The 17,784-nt window shown below is 45.4% G+C and overlaps 1 non-coding gene across 1 annotated transcript in view; it reads left to right on the forward strand.

Annotated features, from left to right (window-relative positions):
- The first annotated feature begins 454 nt into the window (after positions 1 to 454).
- The window catches only part of LOC116807514 (nuclear pore membrane glycoprotein 210), a 150,741-nt gene continuing 133,411 nt past the window's right edge, over positions 455 to 17,784 (forward strand). The window contains exons 1-4 of the transcript XR_012051895.1: positions 455 to 583; positions 2,044 to 2,110; positions 2,579 to 2,644; positions 3,638 to 3,739. This is a non-coding gene — a transcript (nuclear pore membrane glycoprotein 210). The remainder of the gene's footprint in view (positions 584 to 2,043; positions 2,111 to 2,578; positions 2,645 to 3,637; positions 3,740 to 17,784) is intronic.

A 17,784-nucleotide genomic window follows, 5' to 3' on the forward strand; every position in this document is an offset into this window, starting at 1 on the left:
GGTTGCCCCTGCTGGAATGACCTTTTACCTCACAGGAGGTGATTCAGCGCAGTTTCTGCATTGGCTTTATCAGTTTGTTCCTTTCCTTGGGGCTTCTGCCAAATGTCCTTGTGTCCCTAAATCTGCATTCTTTGTGCCCACCATCAGTGGTACATCCTTCTTCCCAAGCCTTGCTAACCTCCCCGGTGTCTGAGGTAGCTGAAGCCTGGCAAGTCCTGCACCCCAACAAGGCAATCCAGCCAAGAAGTAACCTGCCTTTCAAAGGCCTGGCCATCACTCGTTGGCTACTTCTTGTTTCATGGGAATAACCTCCCTTCTTGTTGATGGGCCTTGAAAGCCATCAACAAGGACAAACTTTAAAGAACACATTTTCCTGACAAATATTTTGCATTTTGCAGACTCTTCAGCAGGACCAGTGTCTGTGTGGGAGCCGGAGCACCCGAGGCAGAGCAGGATGGCGGAGCTGTGGGCCTGGGCACGATCCAGAGCGTTCCACAGGGCCCCAGTCTGCACTGCGTCCCGCAGGGCCCCCAGGAGCCCTGCCGTGCCCATCAGGGTGACCCAGAGGTCCCAGGACCAAGAGGTGAGGGGCAGGTGTCGGGCTCTGCGGGCTGCCAGCGGGTGGGGGCTTGGCCATGGTGTTGGTGTCAGGTGCTGCTGACCCCACGGGACCTGTTGGGCAGGTCTGGGGCCCCACTGGTGCTCCAAGGGCCCCTTTGAGGCAGCTGCCCGGGGGGAAGCCACTCACAGGGATGACACGGAAGAGGTGCCAGCGGAAGTGGGAAGTTCTCTGATGGATGTGTTTCTCAGGGATTGCACTGAGGAGGTTCCAGTGAAAGTCAGATGTTCTCAGTGCTGGGACACTCAGTAAATTCATGCTCTGGGCATGGCTCTTGGTCAAAATGCATGGATTTCTCATTGTTCCATGTTTGTACTGCACTCACCGAACATGTCAGGATAAAGGAAACTCTCTAACAGTATTTTTTAGTATTAGTATTTAGTATTTATGCTCAGCTGTGATGATAGTGGAGAACTCCAGCCACATGCACACCGTTTTCAAAGCTTTTCCAAACAAAGAAATTTCAGCATTTTTAGCAAAAAAAAACCCCAACCAAACAAAAAACAAACAAACAAACAAACAAAAAAACCCCAAAAAAACCCCCCAAAAAACCCCCAAAAAACCAATTAATCTTCATTGGTTCTAAATTACATAATTTCTTCAATTAAGTAATATTCTATCTTCTCTTTGGTATTGATGTCTCCCTTCTCATGGTAATTAATTCACATCTTTCAGTCCATTTATCATAGCTTTTTAGATTTTTATCTCAGACAATTTTGCCTACAGAATGAAGCAGGTGGATGGCAGTAGTTGTTTTTGTTAAAAAATGTACTTAGACTGATGAACATTTCAGTGATTTTTAACCTCCCGCAGAATGTGATGCATTCTGTATTAATTATGAGATCAGACAAGCAACCCAAATTTTGTTATATCTGATTAACCTAGGATAAACTGCTTCCATTTCACAGCTTCAAAGAATTGCATCTAGAGCTGAGGACAAGAGAAAGGGCTTTCATGCCTGTTGAGAGTCAAAATTCACCTTATGCAGATGAAATTCTTCTTGGAGCTGACTCTAAGATGTGCTTCCTTAGTACCAAATAAATCCCAGCATCAGGTCGTGTCCAAAATTCTTATATTTTTGTGAACCACTCTCACCTGGATTGTTAGCTGGACACTGGCCAGTTCAGTTGTACTCAGGTACTTGATTTCAAGGGCAGCCTGTGCCTATAAATTCCGGCAACTGGGAAAGGATGACTTGCTACTTGAACACTTGGCTGCATTAGAGGCCGAGTGAGGGTTGCTCTCTCAGGGCAGTTTTGTAGCCGGCTGCTTGCAGAGGGAGAACTGTGTCAAAGCAGCCCTTTCTAGTGATGTGACAGCAAACCTTTGCAAATACAGCTCTTGTTTAAAACAAAGGGCCTAGTTAATCAGCAGTGATGGAGAGCAGGCTGAAGTTTTTACAGAAAATATCTTTTTCCTTTTAGCCAAATGCCAGCAAGGCATCGCACAATGGAAGTGCGCAGAATGTCAACTTGTATAACCCAGCTGGAGGTATGATTGTTTTTCACATTTTGCTCAGTGTCGGTAAGATTTTCAACTTGGTAACTCATTTTTGCAGCATATTCTTGGGACAGGGGATCTCTTGTGTTCAGAGATCTCGACTGGAGGTGGTATGCCCTCAGGTCAACCTTGCAGTCTCTTGCCACTACATTTAGCCACTGGTTTGTTTTCCCCTGAGAAAACCTGCTAGACCTTCCTTGTTTGCATACTGGTTGATGGGATGGACTTGGACTACTCCATGCACCTAAATTCACTGCCTTGGTAGCTAAGATTTTGCTTTTGGAGTATCTAGGCACTGTCATTATCCTCTAAATTTAATTGGGAAAACCTATGCAACCTTGAGAAAGTTGCATAGAGGATTTCATAAGGTCAGCTTGGGAAACTTTGCTTGATTTAATTTTTTCTCTTGGTCGTTAATAAGTGAGTGTTGCCGCAACACAGTGTTGGGTTCTTTTCAAGGCAATCTAAAGGAAGATATTGATGTCATCTTCCCCACGGATTCCATCATTTCCCACAAAGCACAAGGTGCTTAGGTGATGTCATTTGTTATTAATGTGTTCTCAATGCTGTTTCCCCAAGGAGCCTGGTTCCAGGCAGACTCGAGGTGCACATCCCCCTTACAGGCACTCAGTGGTGCTGCCTGCAGCAGTGAGCTGAGCCAGGTACAGCCAGCTGCCCTGAGGAAAGCAGGCTCTCACCTGGCTGTGGCTGCAGTCACCTGCCTGCAGGGACTTCCCTGCCACTGCAGGTGCAGCTCTTGCTCTGCCTTAGCCTACTGCAGAGCATTTTAAACTAGCACCATGGTGGCTTTTTGCAGAGACAAAACTAAACTTCACATTTCTCATTGGGGACATTCTGTTTCACATGTGAATGATGATTTGTGTGATTCTTGGTGGTGGTCTACACAGACCCTAAGGGAATATTTAGCATTCAGTAACTGGGGTGTGAGGACTGGCAGTAGTGAGACAATTGTGGAACTTGGTGCTGCTTTGGCTTTAGGCTGGCACAGAGAAACTCAGGTGAGACAGGTCTGGTTGCTGCTAGGGTACAGGGTGCCTTTGCAACATGCTCCATGCTGTACCAGTTAGGGACTGGGCTTTGTCACAGAATCAGAGAATCAGAATCAGACTTGGAAGGGATCCACAAGGATATGCAAGTGCAGCTCTGTCCCCAAGAATCCCACCAGGTGCCTGTGGAACTTGTCCAAATGTTTTCTGAGCTCTAGTGGACTTGGTACCATGAGCAGTCTTGTGGGGAGCCTGTCCCAATGCCTGATCACCCTCTGGGTGAAGAACTCTTACCTAATTTTGATCTTAATGCTTGCTTATGGCTTCAGGTAATTTTTGTTAGAAGTCATTCAGGGGTATGGTTTTAGGAGGTGTTTTGTTTGAATGCTGTAGGAAGTTTCTCTATCCACATTGGATTGAACTTCTCAAAACATTAGCGGTGTCTTCACTCGACAACTGGCATGTTTACAGTGCTCTAAATAATTGAAGTGTGTGATGTTTGTGCAATTAGGTTTGCAGACAAATAGAGAGGCATGGTCCAAGGAACAGGAAGTGAAGAAAGGCATTAAAAATTTGACCTACATTGAAAGACTGAAGGAGCGTGTCAAGAAAGGTCAGTCTCTGTGTGTGGGATGGAAGAGACAAAGCTCCCGGATTTCTCACCAATATGCATCAAGTCTCCATCAGCCACTAAGCACGAGTTCCTGGTTTCAAACACTGCTTGCTCTGTCATATCCCCTCCCTTGACCTGCTGGCCACGTTTCACCTGATGCAGCCCAGGACACAGTTGTCTTTCTGGGCTGCCAGCACATGTTTCCAGCTCATGCCCAGCCTCTCATCCACCAGCACCCCCAGGTCCTCCCCACCTTCATCCCAGGCTCCTCATCCCATCCCAGCATCCATGCCCAGCTGGGATAGGGCATGTCCCAATCCCAAAGATGCAGCGCTTTGTACTTGGCCTTGTTGAATCTGATGAGGTTCCCAGGGCCCTACTTGCCAAGGTTCTCCATGTCCCTCTGGATTGCATCCCAGACCTCTGGTGTTGTCAAACTTGCCAAAGAAGCATTTAATCCCCCCGTCCATATCATTCTTGACATAGCTAGTGCTTGAGCTTACAAACTGGAGAAATACAAAAACCACCATGCATATAAAGAGTTTTCCATAAATACCTCCCCTCCAGTATCACTCCTTCACACGGTATTTTTAATGACTGTTTCTTCCTAATGCTTTACTGTCTGGATTTGTACTGATCTATACATTCTGAACAAATAGAGTTTCCACAGTCTCGGTACTTCGTTTTGCATCAACTACCTTGATTCCTCCCACTCCCCGTTTGACAATTCATTTTCTGTTTTTTCTTTACTGAAGTGAAAATACCAGAGCTCAGGAGAGCCCCACACAGCTCTCCAGATCTTGTGCCTGAGAGGAAGAGAACGATGCCCATGAACCCTGCAAAATACATCCGGAGACTTTTCAGTGCTGTTTCTCAACGACCCATCAGAGACAGGGTGATTCATTTACTGGCTCTGAAGAATTACAAGAAGTCAGAGTTACTTACCTGCTTAGAGAGAGAGGGAGTTGTGGAAAAGGACAAGGAGTCCCTTGGAAAGATCCTTCAGGAGGTGAGATCCTGGGGCTGCTGCCAGCAATGCTAACTCTTAGCAGTCTTACTTCAGGGTTTCAATTAGAAACTAATGAGAAGCTGTTATGGTTTGACGCTGGCATAATGCTAGCGTCTTATGAAAATATAACTTACTAATTAAATGTTGTGAAATGTGATTAAGAACAGAGTAAAGTAGGCTAAACTTAATAATAAAAGAAAAAGCTTTATTACACTATTATTACTATTATTATAAAAGGAAAAGAAAGGAAAGAAAAAAAATATATAAAATTTGAAATGAAAACTTTCTAAAACATTTTTTTTTTTTTACTTAACTCTACTAAACTCTAGCGAGACTTATTTGGATCTTTAATTAAGTTTTCACTCTTTAATATAATTAATACTGAGTTTATTGGGGAAGAGAGGAGTCCCCCTTGCAACTATAGACTCTTAGGAAACACAACTGCTACCTTTTGTGTTTCTAATGTCACACGTGGCACCGCCCAGATACACTGGGTTAGTGTGACATTTTCTTTTCTATGTTACAGTGCTTTTACCACCGGGCATGGACAGAGACTGCTTATAGGGCCCCTTTAAGGATGCTTTGTTAAGGACTACTAGGAATAACAGTCTAGTATCACAATTCGGGACTAGAGTCCCCCCCATTTTCCCCTGGGGCCGAGGGTCCAAAAGACAGAGATCGCCTTCTCTTCTTTCTGAAGATGGAGGGCATCCTCACACCCTCCTCAGCTCTCTCTCTGTCCACTCCAAACTGGTAGTTGCTGCAGAAGGTCTTTTGGCTCACTAATGCATCCCCCTAAAATGCAGTCTCTCTTGAAAAGAAAGAGTGGTTTAGTCTATGGTAAACAAGCAGAGTCTAGCTAAAAAGCTACTCTATCATTTGCTCTTAACTTTCTTTTTTAAACATCTGAGGTTTCAAGCTGTTTTTCTTTTTTTTAAATTCAGGAGGAGTAATATTTTATAAAGCTTTTATTTTTCAGGAAGGGTTAAAAGTCTTAACTCTTAAGGATGGCTCGCTGCCCAGGCTCCAGCTTCCACAGCCCGGCTGGGCACCTTGTGGCCCCCCCGCTCTTCTCCTTCCCTGCAACGAACTGCTGATAAAATTACCGAGTCTCTGTCTCTTTTCTCTCCTGGGAGATAGAGAGACTCTGGGGGGAGCGGAGACATCTCAGATTTCTCCACCTTTCCATCTGCAGGGGGCCAGGTCTGGTTGCATCCCCTCCACCCTTGGGCCTACCTCCACAGGCCGCATGGCTCCCCTCCCCCACCCAGCCCGGGCTGGGCAGGGGAGGTCCGTACCTTGCGGTGACCGGAACCAAAGAAGGACGAGTCCTCCTGGGAATTCCGCTTTTAACCCCTCTGTGTTCTCAGAGGCGTGTCCACCTTCAATTGGTCACCCCAAGTGTCAGTATCTAAACCTGACCCCTGACTGGTGAACCTCTTCCTTCTAAAAAAAAAAATTCTCTTCCCGTGTCAAACCATGACAGAAGCTTAGGAAATGCCCTTTGTTTGCATTTTCCCATCAACTTTACTCAGTTTCCACCCAACTGCAAGTCCATGTGACAAAAAGAAAGAAACCTTCAAAACTTTGGAGGCCTTGTTGTTGTTCTTCTAGAATACCTGGCAATGATAAATTCTTTGTAATGTTGTTGCTTCTCATGCCTTATTTTAATCCTCCCTCTTTTCCTTGCACTGGTAAACTGCTTCATGAAGTAACTTCACAGGGTGAAACTCTCAACTGGGTGAAACACTTGGCTGAGGTCCTTAAAATACCCTGGGACAAGTTTCAGAGGAGAGAATTTTGGTGGCCGCATAGGGCAGTATTTCATTTGAAGGGACTTGGTGGCCTCTCAATGGTATTTGCTTCTACTGTGGGGATTGCCTTCCAGGGAAGGGTGTTCCAGGAAAATCCTACATGATAAAGATGGTGGCCCAACTTTGAACACAGAGTTGCTTTGCTGTTGTGTGAATTGAGTTGTCAACTTCCTCGGCACCTATTATTTCTCATAATTTTCCAGTTGTCCTTTTAGCGCCACTGGTATTTCTTTATTACAGCCATTCATACAATTCACATGGACTGAAGGATGCAGTGGCTGTTTCCTCCTTTTTCAATATTCCCCATCAATGTAGGCTGTTGCTGAATTATGCAAGCATTACCATATCAAGTAGCAATATTTCCTTTATAGCTACGAAACAGGTGATGATAAGACTTCAAAGCTCAGCTCCTTAGAGGGTAAGAGATGAAAAAAATGTCTCCTTTCTGTTTGTTCTTGTTAATGTTTAAGGAGATTTTGAAGGAGTATTTTCTTGTTTGCAGTGTGAACTGCCTGGAGATACTGGTTTGCATTCTGAAAGGGCTGTGTGAACAGCACTACATCCTGAAAACTGTTATTTACATTTCTTTTAACTTCACAGGGAGATGGTGGTGTTTTTTGCTATACGTGAAAAACCAGTAGGGAGAACTTGCTGAGCTCTTCTATTCACAACCTTCCTTCTCTTCCAACACAGCCTGAGTTCTGCTTTTAAAAAGTGAATTCCTGATTCTGGGCATCTTTGTTCCTTTTAAGCTGTTGAAGTGTAGCTCTAGGTAGGTTATCTCCTATAAGTGTTCCATAGGAAGCTGCAGTTTCCTCTGAGCAGACACTTGAGAAAGAAAAGCAGTTCTGTTTGCAGAGACAAATGCCAACATCCTGTGGTGCTTCATGGGATGATGAAAACCTGCCCCATTACAGGTCCAGGCTGTGTTCTGCCATGGCAATGTAGGTGGGTGAATCAAGCGGGCAGCAGGTGTCCTCCTGAGAGTGGAAAAATATGGACTTGCTCATGGGGATGATGTTCTTCAGGTCCTACTCCTGAAAAAAGGAAAACAGAAAGGAAAAACCTGGTCTCTCCATGTATTTCAAATGTGAAGTTCTGGCATAGTGTACCTTGATTCTCAAAGCTGCGTTAAAGACCAAAAAACCTGGATCCCTGGTGCAGGGAGAGATTTTCATAGCCTCCATTTCCTCCATGCTTGCAGCAGTTTGGCATTTACTTACATCCAAATTTCTACAGCCCAAATGGACCACACCTGTTTAATATTGTTGCCTCTTACATGACAGCTGCTTTGTTCTTCACATCAAACAAAAGTCCTGGAAAACTGGTGCATGATTTTCTTTTCAGCTTTGCTTTAGCTCTGTACTACCAGTTTTACATCTGTAGTCTTCCTTTAGGTGCAATGAATATTGATGTTTTAAATGTCTGCCCCTAGGTAGCCAACCTGGATGCAAATGAGAATTCTTTCAGTCTGAAGGAACATTTCTTCAAAGACATTCATGTTGATTGGCCTGGCTACAGTGAAAGAGATAGAAAGACATTGGAGGTGACCCTTTTTCAGTAAGTTCAGCCAGGACAACAACCATTTCAAAAAAACCCTCTGGGAAATGAAGGTCTGTTTTTGCTGTAAGGAAAGAACAAGGACTGTTGATATTTTTGCCTTGTAACCTGAAATGCTGGACCATCCTTACAGAAAAACAGCTCCATCTCCAAATGCCACCAGCACCAGCCAGTCACTGTCTCTGGGACCTTCTGAAAGAAATACTCCACCGAGAACTGCTCAGGTATTTTGTGAATTTTTAAACATTCTCTACCATATATGATGTTTTATCCCACTTGCTCTTGGTGTCCAAGCTGTGGTATGAAGCACTAGTGTTGTCTGTACATCATAGAAACCTGAAGTGTGTACTTCTAATGGGATTCCTGTGTACTTTTCAAGATGGTTACAATGTCAAAGCCTGCAACAAGCTTGCACCCGTGATTTGTTTGTCATGGTGCATAGGAAACTCTGCTAAGGACAAGATGTAGACATGGTTTTGGTTCCTAGCTGTGTCTGTGCAGGGTTCTTGATGATATGGCAGCTCTAGTACCTAAATCATGTTTGAAGAGAAATCTTAGGGAAGTCTAGCATAAGGACAAATTCCAGTACTGAGGCGTTTCTAGGAAACTTGTTTTTCTGTCCTAAGCAGCATTTAGGCTCCCATTTTGATTCAGGCTATCCCATGTGTGAGGAGGGGACTTGGAATCATTAGGGAATACCTTGGACTTGTCAGGCTTAAAATCAAGAGATGGCCAATACAAGGGGGCAAGGAAAAAGTTTTGAAAGAATCTTGGAAAACCCTGCTTGAAAGGTATCTTTTCTATACCTTAAAGAATTCTCTTTAAACAGCCCTGGTTTTCCCTAGCTCTTTTCCCAGCCAGAGCAGGAAGTGCTGCAGGGCCCAGCATCCTCTTATGTCCTACCTCCGTGCCTACAGCACTTCTGTCAGCAGGCTGGCACAGAGCTGTGTCTGGCAGTCCTGCTCTGAGCTGCTGATGGTGGGAGCAGTGTGTGCTTGGTAGGGAAGAGGCTGTGATCCAGGGTTTCCTCTGGAGAGCAGCAGGAATGAGACCTGCAGCCAGACTGGGGCTTCTCTCTGTTGTTATCATCTCTGCACTGGACACGCTGTGATCAGCACCGCACCAGTGGCTTCTTGGGGCCACTTTAGTGAATGGTGTGGCTGTGTGACAGCAAGAGTAGAGTGTGTTCCTGGTGTGTCTAAGCAGAAATAGGGAGCAAGATAAAACCAACCTGAGCTCCTCATTTTGGGGAAGCCTTTGATAGAGGTGCTGAAGGGAATGTCTTTTTCCCAAAGCCATTTAGCTACAGAGCTGGAGGAGGACTTGCTGAATACTCAGGTGAGAAAGTAGGAATGAAATAGAGAACATATTGAGCTGCAGCACCTCCTTGTATGACAGGCCGTTTTAGGTAAGAAAGGTGTGCGTTCAACCATTGCCAGGTCAGAAATGCTGCTTTTTCAAAGCAAACCTAATTGGCATCATCTTTGCAGAAACGGCCTCTGGCTTCTGCCTTTATCCATCCTGTGATGACCAAGAAGCAGAGGATTGACCAAGAGCCCCATGGTATCCAGTCAGCAGCTGGTGGCCACTCTCCTTCTTCCTTGGACCTGCCTTCCACATCCTGCTCAACTTTGAACCTGGCTCCAAGTGTCAGCTCCATTTCCACGTCCACCTGTCAGCTCCAAGAGAAAGATAAAATTCGGACTCCATCTGGAATCCCAGCGCCTGTCAGGGTGCAGCGGAAGATTCCCAGCTCCAAAGGTGAGGAAACAGAGTTAGACAGGGTGAAAAAATCCCATCCTTTGGGTTTCGATACAATGCTTGCCATGAGCAAAGCCAAAGAGATGAGCAGAGAGTGCAGCACCCAAGCAGAAAAGGAGTCACACAATCCAAGTGCAAAGGGTATTAAACTGATGGACCACTTTTAGATATGCTTCCATTTAATTTTTTACTGGATATCCGTATGGTTTTTTAGTCATATCTAGCCTCCCATCCACCAGCACCTCCAAGTCCTCCCCACCTTCATCCCCAAGCCTGTCTTGCTGTCAGGGAATGTCCCAAACCCAAAGATGCAGCCCTTTGCACTTGGCCTTGTTGAATCTGATGAGGTTCCAAAGGCCCCACTTCTTGGTCCTTCCAGATGGCATCCCATGCCTCTGGTTTTGGCAAACTTGCTGAGGGTGCACCTAATCCATTCTAGAGGATGCACTTGCTGAGGGTGCACTTAGTGTCATTCTAGAGATAGCTGAATGCTTGAGCTTACAAACTGGGGAAATCATATAAAAGTAAAATGCATAAAAATATTTTTTCCTAAAATCTTCCCATCCAGCATCACTCCTTTACCAGCTTTTAATGACTGTTTCTTTTTAATGCTTTACTCTTTGGATGCTTGGAGATCTGTAAATGACGGACAAATAGAGGCTCAAAAGTCTTGGTACATCCTTTTGAATCAGCTTCCTTGCCTTCTCCAAACCTCCCATTTGAACTATTTGTTTCTGGTTTTCCCTCTCTTTAGGAGCAAAAGCAGTGGTCAGAGGAGCCCAGCAAAGCAATTCAGGTCCCGTGCCTGAGAAGAAGAGGATGATGTCTGTGAGACTTGCAGACATTGACTGGAGCGGTTGCGCTGCTGTTTACGGCCGACCCTACAGGGACAGGGTGATTCATTTACTTGCTCTGAGGGATTACAAGGAGCCAGAGTTACTTGCTCGGCTGCAGAGAGATGGAGTCAGGCAAAAGGACAAGGATTCCCTTGGTAAAATCCTTCAGGAGGTGAGATCGTGGAGCTTGTGCCAGCACTTCTTCCATCATGCTATTCTGCCGTTCATAATTTTTCTACTTCCATGCCTGTTTAAATTAGAGACTTTTCCAATACTCCTTCGAGTTAAGTTCCACTAGGATGACTTTCTCATAGGCTTTCATAACGCACACCCATTGAAAGATGCAGTAGATCCTTCCTTCCTTTTTAAATATTCCCCATCCACAGAGGCTTTTGCTGAATAATGCAAACATTAATATATCCAATTGGACTAGTTCCTCTTTAGCTAGGAAAAAGCATTTTGGAACCTAGTCAAAGGACTCAAATTCAACATGGATACACTTTCAGTTGATCCTACAGTCACTTTAAGGAACTGATTCCCTGAACCTGTGAGGTTTGTTGCTGTGTTTGCCCAGGGCACTGGCAGGGATTTTTCACCCTGAAGACATTCCCGATATAATGAGAGCCACATTTTGCCATCCCAACTCAAGTAGCCCATTTAGGTTTCTGTAGTTTGCATATATGGGCGTAATGAACATTTGTTTTCCGAAATGTCTGCCTGTAGGTTGCTGACGTGAATGCAAAGGATAATTCCTTCAGTCTGAAGGAACATCTGTTTCCAGCCCTTCAGACTGATTGGCCTGGCTACAGCAAAACCGAGAGAGCGAATTTGAAGTTAATACTTTCTAGGTAAGTTCAGTCTTTTGGGGAAGGAAAAGAGCCTTTTCAGAAGAAAGCCCTGGGAAATGAAGCCTAGGTTCTTAGAATATGCTGAGGCAGCAGGGACCTGCCAGGATCCTGGCCCTGCACAGGACACCACAAGAATCACACCAGGTGCCCAAGAGTGCTATCCAAACACTTCCTGAAGCCTTGCTGCAGTGACCACTGGCCTGGGGAGCCTGTTGCAGTGCTCAAGCACCCTCTGGGGCACGAATGTTTTCCTGATATCCTGCCTAAAGCTCCCTCAACTCAGCTTCATGCTCTTTCCTGGAGTCCTGGCACTGAAGGTCTGCAAGGAAAGGACTATGGCAGTTGACATTTAGGCCTTGTAACTTGAAATATTGGACCATCCTTACAGAAAAGCAGCTCCATCTCAGAACCCCACCAGCAGCAGCCAAGCAACATCTCCAGGGCCTTCTGAGAGAGATGCTCCAGCAAGACCTGTTCAGGTATTTTGTGCATTTTTAACATTCTGTACACTGTATTAAAGTTTCAGCAGACTTGCTGGTGGTATAAAAGGTGTGATGTGAATGTGCAGGACCAGGCCTAAGCATGGTTTGCCTCAGACATTGCAAGTGCTGTGACAGGAAGGCTGTGATGAGAAGAGAGGATCCTGCAGGGGTGGAGCAGCACTGTCCTGAGCCAAATTTCTGCTCTGCCTGAAGACTTGAGCTCAGTCCCCACCCTCAACTCATTCCCTGGAGGAGGCCTCAAAGGGCTGGCTCTGCAGGAAAAATCTCCTGTACATAAGAGGCTGCAGCAGGGTGGGGCAGATGGGGCCCTCTCTCTCTCTTGTCCCTCTGTCTCTCTGTCACTCTCATTGCTGACTCCAGCTCTGCACTATCCACGTGGCTGCACCAACACAGGAGCTACAGAATGGTGATATTTCCTCAGTCCCTGCTCTGCCTCTGTTTCTCCCCTCCCTCACTCTGCCTGGGCACACACGGCTGTCCTGTTTTACTCCATCCTCAGTTTGGAAGTTGCTGTGGCTGTGGGGAGCTTGTGGCTCTGTGTTGTGGCTTGTGAGTCAGCAGCTGTGAGAAGGTCCTTGGGAGGAGCTGAGAGATGATTGAAGGGCACTGAGCAACAGTGAGGGCTTGTTGGTAACCACTTGTGACACTCTCTTGTACAAATTCAAGGGCTTGTTAGCCAGCAGCTTTTGAGTCTGCACAGCAGGTAGCTTGCTGGATTTACGACAGCTGCTCCCAAAAGCACAAGAGTTTCCTGACATGTGGCTGCTGTCTTTGTTCATCCTGATGAGAATTCACAACCGACCATCACACCCTGTACTCCTGGATTCTAAGAGGGAAGCACTAGTCTCGTTTTTAACACATAAAACTCTAAAACAGCCAGGTGCCTCTTCAGTAAATCATGTGGATGTTTGACAGCAAAAGCTGAGTCTGTTCCTGGTGTGTGCAAGCAGAAATTGGGACCCAGATAAAATTCACTGGACCTCCCCTTTGGGGAGGCTTTGCTGGAGCTGCTGAAGGGAGTGTCTACTTCCCAAAGCCTTTTAGCAGTAGACTTGGAGAAGGACTGGCTAAGTCCTAAGATGAGAAACTAGGAATGCAATAGAGCAGATATTTACCTGGAGGTCCTCCATGTTTGACAGCTATTTTTATTTAAAAAACATGTGTTTTCAACCTTTGCCAGTTCACAAATCCTGCTTTTTTACAATGGGAGCAAAACCTGATCTGGGTCAAAGATTAATGAACTGTTTTGTTATTGTTGTAGAAACGGCCTTGTGCTTCTGGCTTGACCAGTCCTGCGATGGGCAAGAAGTGGAGGATTGAGCAGCAGCTCAGTTACCTCCAGGCAGAACCTGGTGGCCACTCTTCTTCCAGGGTGCTGGCTGTGACATCCCGTTCTACTTCCTACCTGTCTGCAAATGTCGGCTCCATCTCCCCTGCACCCTTTAGGTTCAAGAAAGACACAAATTTCTGAGTTCTACCATGACAGCACTCGTGTGTTGAAGACTACCATGTCAAAAAAGATGTGAAGAGAATTCGGGAGGCTGAAGCAGTAGTGTCCCTTGGATCTCCATGAAGGTACCAATGTGCAGCTTTTCCTAACTCCAGTGTGGATAACGATGGAGTAAAGATTTGATGATTAAGAGAAGCCTCTGCATGAATTAAGGTGCAAGAAAGACCATATTCCAGAGTCAATAGTACAGACATTCTTTAATAGTAAATGTCAGCTAAGGAGGTAGAAAGCTAAAGGAGGAGATGGGCCAGGTGGGGAGAAGTGCTGAGATGAACACCGAAGTGGGTTAGGCCCGGATGGGCCCTCCCTTCCTGCAGTGCAGCTGCACAGGCTCAGCTGCAGCAGTGCTGCTGCATCCCCTCATCGTATTTGCAGTGCAGGAGGGGAGGGAGAAATGTGTGTGTGTGTGTGTGGTATAAAACACTGGAAATTGCTCCCAGCTTGTCTCAGAGCAGTGGTGTTGGCAAGGGCAGTCAGGCCTCCTGCAGCTCTGGGGCTCTGGGGCAGCTGTGGCCTTTGGAGCAGGCAGGGCCCTGGGCCCCACTGGGTGCAGCCAGGGATGCTCTGTGGAAGGCTGAGGGCAAGCCTGGCCCTGCAGGGGAGCAGTGCAGTGAGGCCTGTGCTCGGGCTCTTGCTAGCAAATGTCACTGGGCAGAGGCCAGTAGTCGAAGCTACTGCTTCTCGGGAACCTCCCAAAATGTTGACAGGCATCTGTAGTTTTATTTTCAAACTTATCCTGCACACCAGTCAGGTGCATCTGGCCTGGGATGCATCCCTGGCATATGTTGTTGTCTGTCCTTGCACTGAATTTTAACTTGTTAAAGATTTATTCCTTGTAAATATTTATCTCAGGATGGTTTGAAGTGTTTATTCCCATGTGGAATGAGTTTTTGTCATTGCAAAGAGAACCGATCTTCAGGCCCAGAGGAGCAGAAGCTTTGGTGTGACAGTGTTTGGATGTGGCATCTATTATTCTCATTGCCACTTCATCTTGGATTTGTATCATGAGCTTGATAAACCTCACACCTGTTGATTTGAGGGAGAAGGGATTGAAGAAGGCTTGACTCCCTTCAGTGGCTTTAAGTGTTAATGAGTCTTGCCCTCTTTAGGAGCTGCTGTGCTTTGGGTTGTTGTTGTTGTTGTGGTTTCAGACTTGTCTAGAGTTTGTTCTTGGGTCTGTAATACAACAGGCTCAGTTTGCAAATTTCCCAGAAGGATGGTGGCTCACAGAGAAAAATACCTCCAAAGTCAAACTGAGAGTAATTTTATTTTTTTACATGAATAAAACCAGACTGGCCTGGCTTGGTAACCTCTGAGTCTGCCTCAAGGCTATTTTAAAGAAAAGGTCATGAAATTCTAAACTCTGCATAAATGTTGACATGCCCTAATTTTCTTTTGATTTCTCCTTCCTAGGGTAGCCCCAGCTACTCTGAGATGAGGAGCAGATGCCAGTACCTCCACAAAAAGCTGTCCCACATTCAGCAATGAGTATCTGAATTTGGCAAGCAGCAAGTGGAGTCCTGGCACCAGCTGTCTACTTCAGCAAGGAAACATCTATGAACTCGGGCTGTTTTATTTTAAAAGAAGATTAAGCTTTTAGGATTCTTCAAGTTAGGATTGAGTAGATGATTATTTGTTAAAAACATAGGATTAGTTAGTCTAAGATTACAGAATTTAGTATTGAACTTCAGCAATAAAGAAGTTGCATTCTTGTTAACTCCTTCTCTTATTGTCACTTCTCTCCAAATAAGTATTTTTTCCCATACCGGTTGGGGGATGGGCCAATTAAATCTACTTTCTAAAAAAACCACTAATTTTACCCTAAACCAACCATTTTTGGCACCCAATGTGAGGCCCAAGAAAGAAGAAAAACCTGTAATGATTGCATTTTGGTTGTGCTTACTCTGTAGTGGCACAAAGCAGTCAGTAACGATGTTACTTGAAGTGGTAATGTCTCTCGGGGTGGGGGCCTTCATGTATTTCTAGTCCCAAGGCTTTTTTGAAGTTGTAATAACTTTCTAGGCACTAGGATTATTTTCTTATCTGAAAACAGCTCCACTATTGTTCTAATCCATAGCTTTTCCAGTAGAGGGGCATGGGTTTGAATAGCTATTGTGCTAGGCTCAGTAATAATAATTTATAGGGAGTTTACAAAAGTACTGAAGTCTGTTCAAGATATATTTGGTTTATAGTTTCTCCATCCTACCCTATGTCCCAGTTCCAGTAGCATGTTTTGGGGGTTTATTAGAAATTACACACAGTTTATTAGATGAAAAACAAGGGATGAATCTTTCCAGCCTTTCCTTTCCTTCTTCTCCTTTGAATCTGTTAAGTCTCTTTTTGAAAAGGTTCAGTTTCCCCTGAATGTTAAAGAGACCACTTTCCTCGTATTTAATCTAGTAAACTTCCTCTATATAGTCTACAGCTCCTCTAGACTGAGGGCTACGATGTCCAGAGTATAATAAATAAAAAGGTCTTTGCTCATCAAAACGAGCATCGAAAGAGATAAGAATTTGAACTGAGTAGGGAATCTCAAGATGTGTGAGGTGAAAGAGAAAGGTGGGGAAACAGCAAGTATTCTGCTTAAGAATTGTGCAGATGCAAGTAGCATAGAAGACTGTGTAACTAATTATATACAAGTTAACTTTTAGGCCAAGGACAATCTGCAAGGAAGATGAGAAGCCTTCATTCCTATGACCACCAAGGGCAGAAAAAAGACCCCCTAGCACCCAATTGCACCGGCGCAGAGTGCATCGACAGAAAATACATCAACTGGAAAAAAAAATGGACTATAAAAACAAAAAGGTCAAAGGGGGAAGGTGCGCCGTGGCAGAGCAGAGACTCCCCGGCCGCCCAGCGTTGTTCTTTTGCTTAATACTGCTTGCTTATAAATTCTTGTTAATTGATTTATCTATAATTAGCCTCCACAATTGAATTTGTCCATAACAAATTTGGTGCCGTGACTTGGATAAGGGCGACCGGGTGGGAATTCCTAATCAGGGAGGCGTCCTGCTGCCTCTGCAGCAGCCCTGGTGCAGGCTTTGCCTTCCCGGACCCTTACTGACGAACCTAAATTTGGTATTAAGCAAAAGGTAACCCCGTAATCTTTGTGCATGAAGCCCAGGCGAAGACACAGGACAACATGAGTCTAAAAGTGGGGATCCGCTCAGTTGGGGTTGGGATCCCAGGACATAACGCATGAGACATCCTTTTAGGACGAGGCAAGTGCGGACCTCTAAGTAGTGCAGTTTCCAGACCCCGAGAGGGGCTGGGCCACAAACAGGGGGCCGCGAGTGTGTGTGTGCGTGAAGGTGTCCTGGAAGATGGGACAGAGGAAAAGCAAGCCCTCTGCTTCCATGGGGAGGGGGACCCCGCTGAAGCTTCCCCAGATACCCCCTGACAGTCCGTTAGGTCTAATGATAAAATCTTGGGATGAATATCCTTCAAGAAAAGGGAAGGATAAGGCAAAAATGATACATTATTGTATAAAAGTATGGGGAGGGAAACAAATCCGTAGTGATAATTTATTTTGGCCAGTGTTTGGAAGCTTTGAGGACTGGATTTACCAGGCATTAAACATTTATGTAAACTCTAAAGAACCTTTTGATATGGAAGAGAGCAAGTATGCTGCTCTCTGGATAGTGGGGGAAACAAGAGCAAAACTTTTTGCCTTAAGCACCCAGGGAGGGAAAAAGAAAAATAAAAAGCCTGAGGAAGTTCCAACTGCACCCCCTCTACCATACGTACCTCCCCCTCCTCCACCCCCACCAGCACCACCTGCAGTCTACCCCAATTTGGATCAAGGGGGAGATTTTGATAACTAAGAGATAAAAATCCCAGAGCCGGTCCCTGAGAAAAATCACCACGTTACTCGTAGTCTAACAAGGGGGGAAAGAGAAAGGGAAGGGCAAGCTCTGTATCTATTAAGGGAAGTAGCTTTGGGAATAATCCCTAACCCCAGTGCTGGTCAGCAGGGACAACCAGCCGAAATTCCGGGAATAGGTTATGTGGAGGTACCTCTTAACTCAGGAGATGTGAGGGAGTTCAAGAAAGAAATGGGAGCATATGGGCCAAATCTTAAAGGAATTTTCTGACCCTATAGCCTGGGACTTCCCATGTGAACAAATTCAGAATCCAGCTGAGGTGGCAGAGTACCTGAAAGAGAAATGCCATGGTAAGTCTAAGGAGAAAAAGATCATTGCAG

Source organism: Taeniopygia guttata, chromosome 25 (assembly GCF_048771995.1).
Source record: "Taeniopygia guttata chromosome 25, bTaeGut7.mat, whole genome shotgun sequence".
In the NCBI taxonomy this organism is placed as follows: Eukaryota; Metazoa; Chordata; class Aves; order Passeriformes; family Estrildidae; genus Taeniopygia; species Taeniopygia guttata.